General features: G+C 38.8%; 1 long non-coding RNA gene across 1 annotated transcript; it reads left to right on the forward strand.

Moving 5' to 3' along the window:
• The first annotated feature begins 1,220 nt into the window (after positions 1–1,220).
• Positions 1,221–7,551, forward strand: LOC111941646 (uncharacterized). Its single transcript, XR_015280855.1, has 4 exons — positions 1,221–4,224; positions 4,318–4,432; positions 5,639–5,706; positions 6,054–7,551. It is a non-coding gene; the product is annotated as an uncharacterized LOC111941646 (long non-coding RNA).
• Positions 7,552–7,969: the final 418 nt, after the last annotated feature.

Genomic DNA, 7,969 nt, shown 5'->3' on the forward strand with positions numbered 1-7,969 from the left:
ATTCAGTGTCAAAACAGTCTGACATCTCAGAGGGGATCATTTTCTCGGAAAGAAACAATTTTTTTCTTCCATAGAAGTTTGTAAATCAATACTTATTTCCTAAAAGTACCCAGAGGTTTTCCTAATGTGTTTTGTTAATGGGCAACAGGGAAAACAAGATTGCAGTGGATGCCAGATGGAAAAAGTTATCTGAATTTGAGTAAAAGTAATTCATTTCAATTGTTGAGGTACAAGCTCAGTTGATGAGGGCATTGTGGGTGAGCAAGAGAGCTGAAACTCTCCAAAAGAGGTCTTTTGCAGCTGCTTCGTGTTGGGTTGGTGAGGAATTTCAAGGAGCTTTAATAAGCAGGAAGAAGATACATTTTCACTCGCAGAAGTGCCTTGAAATAGTATTTTTTTTTTTTTTTCCCTGAAAAAGAAGGGCTGGGTTTAACCCACGACATTTCTGTAACCTGTTCTGTGTGCAGCTGCAAACTCTGAGACTGAGATGTGCGACTGGGCAGGTGTGAGACCACCTCCCTGACACCTCTTTGGGCATGAAAACTCTTTTGGACTCAAGGCTTCAGACCATAAATCATCTCTCAAAGCCAGGTCCATGGAGTGGTGAATATCCTTCCACTTCCATCTATGCCCTGATCTAAATCAATTGGTTTGGTCATCCTCTAAATTTGCAGGATCTTCAGCTGTGGGAGGTTGTCACATGACAGCTGCAGATTTAACTTTCTTCTGGGCATTATTTTATTGTAAAACACCGAACAGTTTTGTCTTGGCACCATGTAGCATTCTGTCCTCAACTTTGCATGCAAACTCACTGATGCAGGCACATTGCCTAGATAGCTTTATTTTTTTATTATTTTTCTTTTTAATTTTTTGGGGGGGCTTAGCAACTCTGAAAATTTGTCACTTCAGCCTGGATGTCAGGAGAGACTGAGAAAATTTTGAAATACACAGCCAAGCCATCTTTTCAGTTAAAAAAAAAAAAATCTACATTTCTCACTGGAAAACAGAACACTGAGGAATGCTGAAGACCTCAGCCAAGACTTACCAACCCTCAAAACCCTCAGTTGCTCAGACACAGAGCTTGGAAGTGTTTATTCTGCCAGGTAAATTTGTTATTCTAAGGTTCACTCGTATTTCCTCAGAAATCTTGCAGTCTGTTTTGGTCTAAATAGAGGAGATTTGGTGAGTGTCCATTGTTGTGTCACAGAAGCATATTATTATCTGCCCTGAGGAGGAGGGTAACATAGAAACAACCTTCCTAAGGAGTCTTCAGGTGCAAGGGTAAGATGCAAAATTTTGGTTTCTTTTGCTTTCAGTGAAAGCAAAATCAGAAACTCAGCTCAAGGCAATCTGTACAGTGTGACCCAGAAGAAACACATAAAAAACATGTTTTATTTTGTGGGGTTTTTTTCTGCTAGGATCATAGTTGTATGTAATTTATTTGTGACTACTGAAAAAAAAAATTCTGTGGACTGTTTACAGGTGGAAAAAGAAATGCAAATTTTAATATTTATTTTTTTGCTAAGGCTGGCAAAATACTGAATTGTTCTGAATTTCCACCCTCATGAAGAAACCATACCCAAAAGATGTATTTCACCTTGTATCATGAAAAAACCCCAAAACCAAACCAAAAAACCAAACAACCAAAAAAACCCAACAAACCCACCACAACAACAACAACAACACAAAAACCCCCAAACCAACAAAAACAATTTTTTTCCTCAGAAAATGAGACTCTTTTGAGCAGTGCAAAAATGGTAACTGAATAGGATTTTGGCCCAAAAGACCTCCTGAAACTCTGAACAGATTGCTGTGTCATTAAAACATCACTTTCTTCCATTTGGTTTGTCTATAAGACGTGGAATATTGGTGGGGTTATCTTTCTTTCGGCTGTAAGAATCAAGATCAGAGAGCTGAAGAATCACAGAATGATTTGGGTTGAAATGGACCTTAAAGCCCATCCAGTGCCTTTCCTCATATCCCAGCATTATTTAACCTACTATTTTCCTTGGCAGCTGTATCCCTAGAAACAGAGTCTGCTGGTAACTCATAAAAAAATGCCCCACTCAACAGCCAGGGCACAAGAGCAGTCATTCATGGTACAGAACCCTCAGCCAAAATAGCAATTTTACAAGGAATTTTTATCAGCTTTACTATCTGGATAGTCTGCCCTAACAGAATGCAGCAGAATAATTAAACTGAGCAGACTGCCAAAGCACATGTTAATTAACTTTGGTTAACTTCTTCCAGTATTAACTGTGAGAGTGACATCATTTGAAATAATTAGGCATCAGAGACCTCTAAAACTACATCAACCTGTTCATTTTCTAGTGCTTTGCCCTCGCTGAACACTTGTGGACCTCAGGGGACCTGCTAGAACTCTGCTGCTATCTCCAGCTTCTCACAGGCAGGTGTTGTGGTGCTGCACTTCTGCGAGAAGCAGGAGCCTCACATTAGAGTCAAGGCAGGAAAACGAAGGACATTGAGCTTTACAGGGCACCAGAAGGGTGAAAATCCTCATAAATACTGATGCAAGCCAGCAGAACAGGCAGATTTCCTCTGATCCAGTAACACAACCTGCACTCAGACAAGTATAGAATGAAGAGGATTTTCCATTTAAAATGAAACGTGCAAGCTGTTTTTCACATCCTTATGATTTTGATTATTCCTCCAAGCCTTATTCACTAGCCTAACAGAAAGCAAAGAGAATTCTGCTGATTAGCTTTATAGGTGGTAAGATTTCCCTCTGCTAGGGGCATGTTGTAATTTAATACAGCTGAGCCATAGGTGTGGTCACGACTCTTCCCACAAAGGGAATTGTAATCTTCTTCCCATTCCTGCTCCTATAAAAAGTGTTTATCTTTCAGAACTCTTTTAAGACCACAGCTGAATCTTTTGAAGAAGAGGGGAAAACCCCTGTTAACCATCAACAACTGGTGCAGACAGAACCTGGGAAGCCATGTACAATTAAAGTATGCAAGGAAGAAACCTAAAAACAAAACAAACCACTCCCCACCACAACCACCACCACTTTGGTATCTCTCTCTTTGAGCTTCAGGATAGCAAATATTTTCAAAGTTTCCCCTTAAATTTGTGCAAGTTTTGCCTGCAACGATTTAGTGGAGTTCTGCTCATTATCACACAGAATAACTCTTCTCCGTGCCCAAACCAGCAATTCAGTAGACCAAAAGCATCCCAAAACGCTCGTCTTCCCTCTAACATTTGCACAGCCTCCTACTCCAAATCATCACTCTGAGCCCAGAAGAAACGTGCAGCACTCCAGCTCTTGAAGATGGGGAGCAACATTCTGTTTTCGCTGCTAATTTTTTACAAAGATAGGCTTATGCATGTATCTGTCACTAAGTGTAAAAGAAAGCAGCTGAGAGGAAAAATGGTTCTCAGTTTTGTCAGTGCATTAGTGTGATTTTTTAAAATCAGTTCTTGTGTACTGCCACAGCCTGAAGCAGCTTTCAAGCACATTTTTCAGCTTTGTCCAGTCAGGGTCAACCCATCACAGCTCTACAGATAAGTATAACCTAGGTTAAAAATGAAAAAGTTCAAAACAAACAAAACCCTTATTTTATTTTATTTTATTCTTCTTGTTCAGTCATAGAGAGGAAGGTGGTTTTGTTTTGGTTTTTTTTTTTGTTTTTTTTTTCAAAATATAGCTCTACTTATATACAATCATATTCCAGGGATAATGTTACTATTTTCTTGAAGGTCATGAAAAGGTGTTTTGTAATCCCCTCTGCAAGGAGTTACCTTCTTCAATTTGTAAAGTCTGGGGTGCTGCCACTGCCTCAAATATTGCCTCAAATTGTGTAAAATAAACTGAAGCATCAGGCCAACAGGAAAATTGTTTCTTAGGAAAAAAAAATAAATAAACTCCTTGGTAATTTCTGAGTCTGGATTTATAACAAAAAAAAAGTCCCTTCAGTCCACTTGAGAAGACTTTTTCCAGCAACATGGGATTGAATCATCATAGCAACCAGTTCTGAATCCTGCAGCCTGTTGAGAGATGGTTTCTGCTCTCCACGCTGATGAACAAGTGTTTATTTTGTTATTTTCACAGGTCTCCACAATGACTCCAGTGAATTAAACCAGGAATTTTACTATGCTATCAGAAACTGCAGCATGTTGATAAACAACTGCCCTGGAAAGGATTGCAGTCTTGCAGGGCCATGCTTTGCTGCTTGCATGGAAAGCCTTCCCAGGTGCTTCCAGGTGGTTTTATTGCTCCATCTCACACTCCTGACTGTTCATTCACCTTGATTAACAGCACAGGTTAAATTAATTTTTCTTGTTCTTCATTCACAGAATGCTCTTGTTCACTGCTGAATTCACTGATTTTTGGTTTTCCTCTCAGAGCGCTCGTTTTCACCAATAATCTGAAGATTTTGTATATTCTGATAGAAATATTTGCACTTACCAGGTAATAACATCTAAAAATCATGTACCTATGCATGGAGATCTATGTCTTCTGTTTTCTTGTTTTAGCAAACCTTGATTTGTTTTCAAAGGAAATGTTATTACAAATACATATTTAGATTTTAAAGCTAATTTTTTTAAATTCCATGCTAAAACAAAAAATGTACTGAAAATACTGTGATTTCTTCACTTAATGACTTTTGGAAAAAAGGGCTTGAAAGTAATTTAATTTTTAATCATTTAGAATTGCAAAGTTGTAATTTTATTTCTAGTAAGTATGTCAGGCTTAAAAAGAAACAGAGACCTAAACTTTAAAGTTACGTATTTGAACCATCAATAACTGTCATTTCACATAAAAATCTATTCAAAGGCTAAGAATACATGACAATTCCATGTTGGTATAAAATTAAAATGCTATGTTATCAAGTCTCAGTTCCACAGGTATTCCTCACACTGCAGTAGGCTGTGTGAAGAATTATATTGACTGAAACACATTTAAAAAAAAATTTAACAGGAGGCAGCTTCAGAAAAGAAATGTTTCAGTCAGTCATTTGGTAAAACAAAAATTTTTTTTTTGGTAAAAGAAAAATTTTTCTTCTTCTTTTAATGAGTTACTATTTCTGGTTTTTTCCCTTTCATTCATTACAGCTGTGATGGGAAAATGCTGGGCAAACATGAAGAAGAAATATGTAGCTCATAGGGTTTTTCACAGTGTTTTGGAAATTTTTGAGTCAAAAACTCAAGAAACATTTAATTAAAAATAAAATTTCTGTATCTTTAACTTGGCATATTCCCTTTGGCTATTAATAGAGCGGCATATTTTAAGACAACTGTGAAAATTTTGCAGGCCTACAGAATTATGCATGATGGCAAATTTTCTTTATATCACAACAATACTTACTCATTTGAGTGGATTACAGCCAATTACATCTGATGTGTTAAAGAGTAATGGCATGGTTGTTTTGGTTTTTTTTTTCCTTAAATTAAAAGTAGAGTTTCATTAACTTCAGCTGAATTCAAGCACATCCTTTGTGAAGCCTACATTTTGGCAGTCTAAATTGTTCTGAGTCTTATTTACCTTATCAAACCAGTCAGGTATTAAACCCACGTCAACAAAACATTGTTCTTTGGAATATTCCTTTCCAATTAGGAGAATCCCTCATCCTTAACAAATGAGTTTCTTATCTGTATTGCTTTCATGTTATCACAGCTCAGTGCCAGAAGAGGACAATAATATTTAATGAGAAGTCACATGAGACAAGGAAATAAAATAATGTGGTAAGCAGTGCCAGTTTATCAGCTGCCATGTACAGACGTGTAGCTCTCCTGAAGTTGAGCTGAGCTGGAGTTTTTCTGAGCTGAATTATAGTCATGGTAATTTACATCAGTCAAAACTACAGGCTTTGGATTTTTTTCAGACAGCAAAACTTAATTCTAAGCTGCATTTAATATCCTGTATTCTAGTGGCAACATTCTGATCAAAAAAAAACAACATCTGTTGTAGCTACTTACATAGCTTCTATAAATGAGAGCCAAAATAACGATTTTATATATCAGCACTGAAACAAAAAACATACAAGAACTGCAGTTATGGAAAAAATAAAGGTATTGCACTTCTGTTTTAGAGTTTCAGCTCTCCAAAAGCACCTATAAGAAGGTCATTCCTTGTGATTTAGAGGACTGAAATTGAAGAGGAGAGACTTCACCTGATTTGGTGGGAAACCGAAGTCCACAGTTACCCATATCACTGCACAGACCTAACACACTGCATACCACAGGAAAATCTGCAGTCAGAACACTGTGATAAATGAAAGTTTCATTCCATTACAATAAAACATATTCACTGTACTGTTCTGAAAGATTACACTGTTAGTTTCCTTTTCGCAGCGTGAGGGGAAAATAGTCACCTCAAGAAAGAATGAGGTTATGCAGTAGGAAGTAGCAGTGGAAGGTCAGGATACTTCCTCCTCCTCCTCCACTGTGTGTAATTTATGCATCAGGTGATGGCAGAGATGAAGCTTTATACACACAAGATCCAGGAGATTTAAATGTCTGCCTGTGCACAAAGGATCTGGTTGTCACCTCCCTCCTGCACGCTGAGGAGAGATGCAGGGAGGTGAAAGGATGTGCTGGCAGAGCTGATGAATCGTGCCAGCTTTGCAGGGCTGCTGCTCTGACAGAGGAAGCGTGGGGCAGGCTGATGGATCTGCTCACTCACCCACATAATTCATCTCTAACATGAGCAGGGGAAGCTGAAGCAAGACCACTCGCAACAAGATTCCTGGAGGTGCACCATGAAATATGTCGTAATGGCTTTGGTCCTCTGCTGATGCTCTGCACCTCACAGAAGTCAAGGGAGAGGCACTGATCATCATCAGTTCTTGTTCTGTGCTGTATTTCGTTGTTGGGGTTGCGGGTGGGGTGAATAAAAGCTTCTGCTGGCCATGAGCCAGATAAAGGGAGAGTGCTGGCACAGGATTTGGAGGGCCTTCCTGAGCTCCCTGATCCTCTGTCTGATCCACAACCTGTGATACTGACCAAACTGATGGATAATCAGGTCCTCAGGGGAATTTCAGGTTAAAGGTTTAACAGTTTTTCCTCCACAAAATACAGGGGATGCTTCAAAGTAGATATCATGAAAACCAGGCTGCAACATAGAACTGCCCTAGACAGTAAAAAAAATTAAAAAAAATTACGGAGGAAATGAATAATATGAAACCCCAGTTGCCTCCAAATTTTGAGTTATTGTTCCTGATTGAGATGGGAGAGCTTGAAAATTTTCTTAAGTGCTCTTTTATTTTAGAACAGAGGAGAAGAGCCTTCCCAAACATCAGCAAAAAACAACAAACATCTTTCTTGTTTCCTTTTCTACATGAAACGTTCAAACCCCTCATCCCCTAGATGATATCCAACAACTCAGATGCTGATCCACGTTAGGGGGATGGGAAGTACTAAGATAAAGGACAGGATTTTGTGTCAGATTGCCAAGGGAGGTGTGGTGGAAGGCAGCCTGAGCTGGCTCTCCTTGGCCTCACGGAGCTGAGTGCTCCTCCCAGAGCCATCAAATATGAGAGGTGCTCAGGGGGTGTGACAAGGAAATCAGAGAAGCCTGTGTGGAAGTGGCTGCTTTCTGAACTCAGATGCCTCAAGAACTGCTTATAATGTAGTCTCTCTGACTGAAATTTTTGCTAAGCCTCTTTTTTTTTTCTTTTTTTTTTCTTTTTTTTTAATGAATAATATGCTTTCAGAACATTAATTTTTTCCGCTCTATAATTCCTGATAACTGAAAGCCATTTGCAGAGTTTGCTGTCCCTTCCAATAATTTAGAAGTTTTCTTCAGGAGAGGGGAAATTTCTGCAACTTGATAACTTGAGATGAACAATTTTGTGTAAGGGTTGAAGGGCATGATTGTCTCTGAACTAAAAGTCCTAATGGGTGAAAGTGATGAAGTAAAACATCATTCTGCTCTTTACCTCCCAGTGTCCATCATTTTGGGTAAGGTCAGCTCTACAGGCTCCTGCAGAGATCAGGGTCTGCAGCC

Source organism: Cyanistes caeruleus, chromosome Z (assembly GCF_971803275.1).
Source record: "Cyanistes caeruleus chromosome Z, bCyaCae1.hap1.1, whole genome shotgun sequence".
Lineage (NCBI taxonomy): Eukaryota > Metazoa > Chordata > Aves > Passeriformes > Paridae > Cyanistes > Cyanistes caeruleus.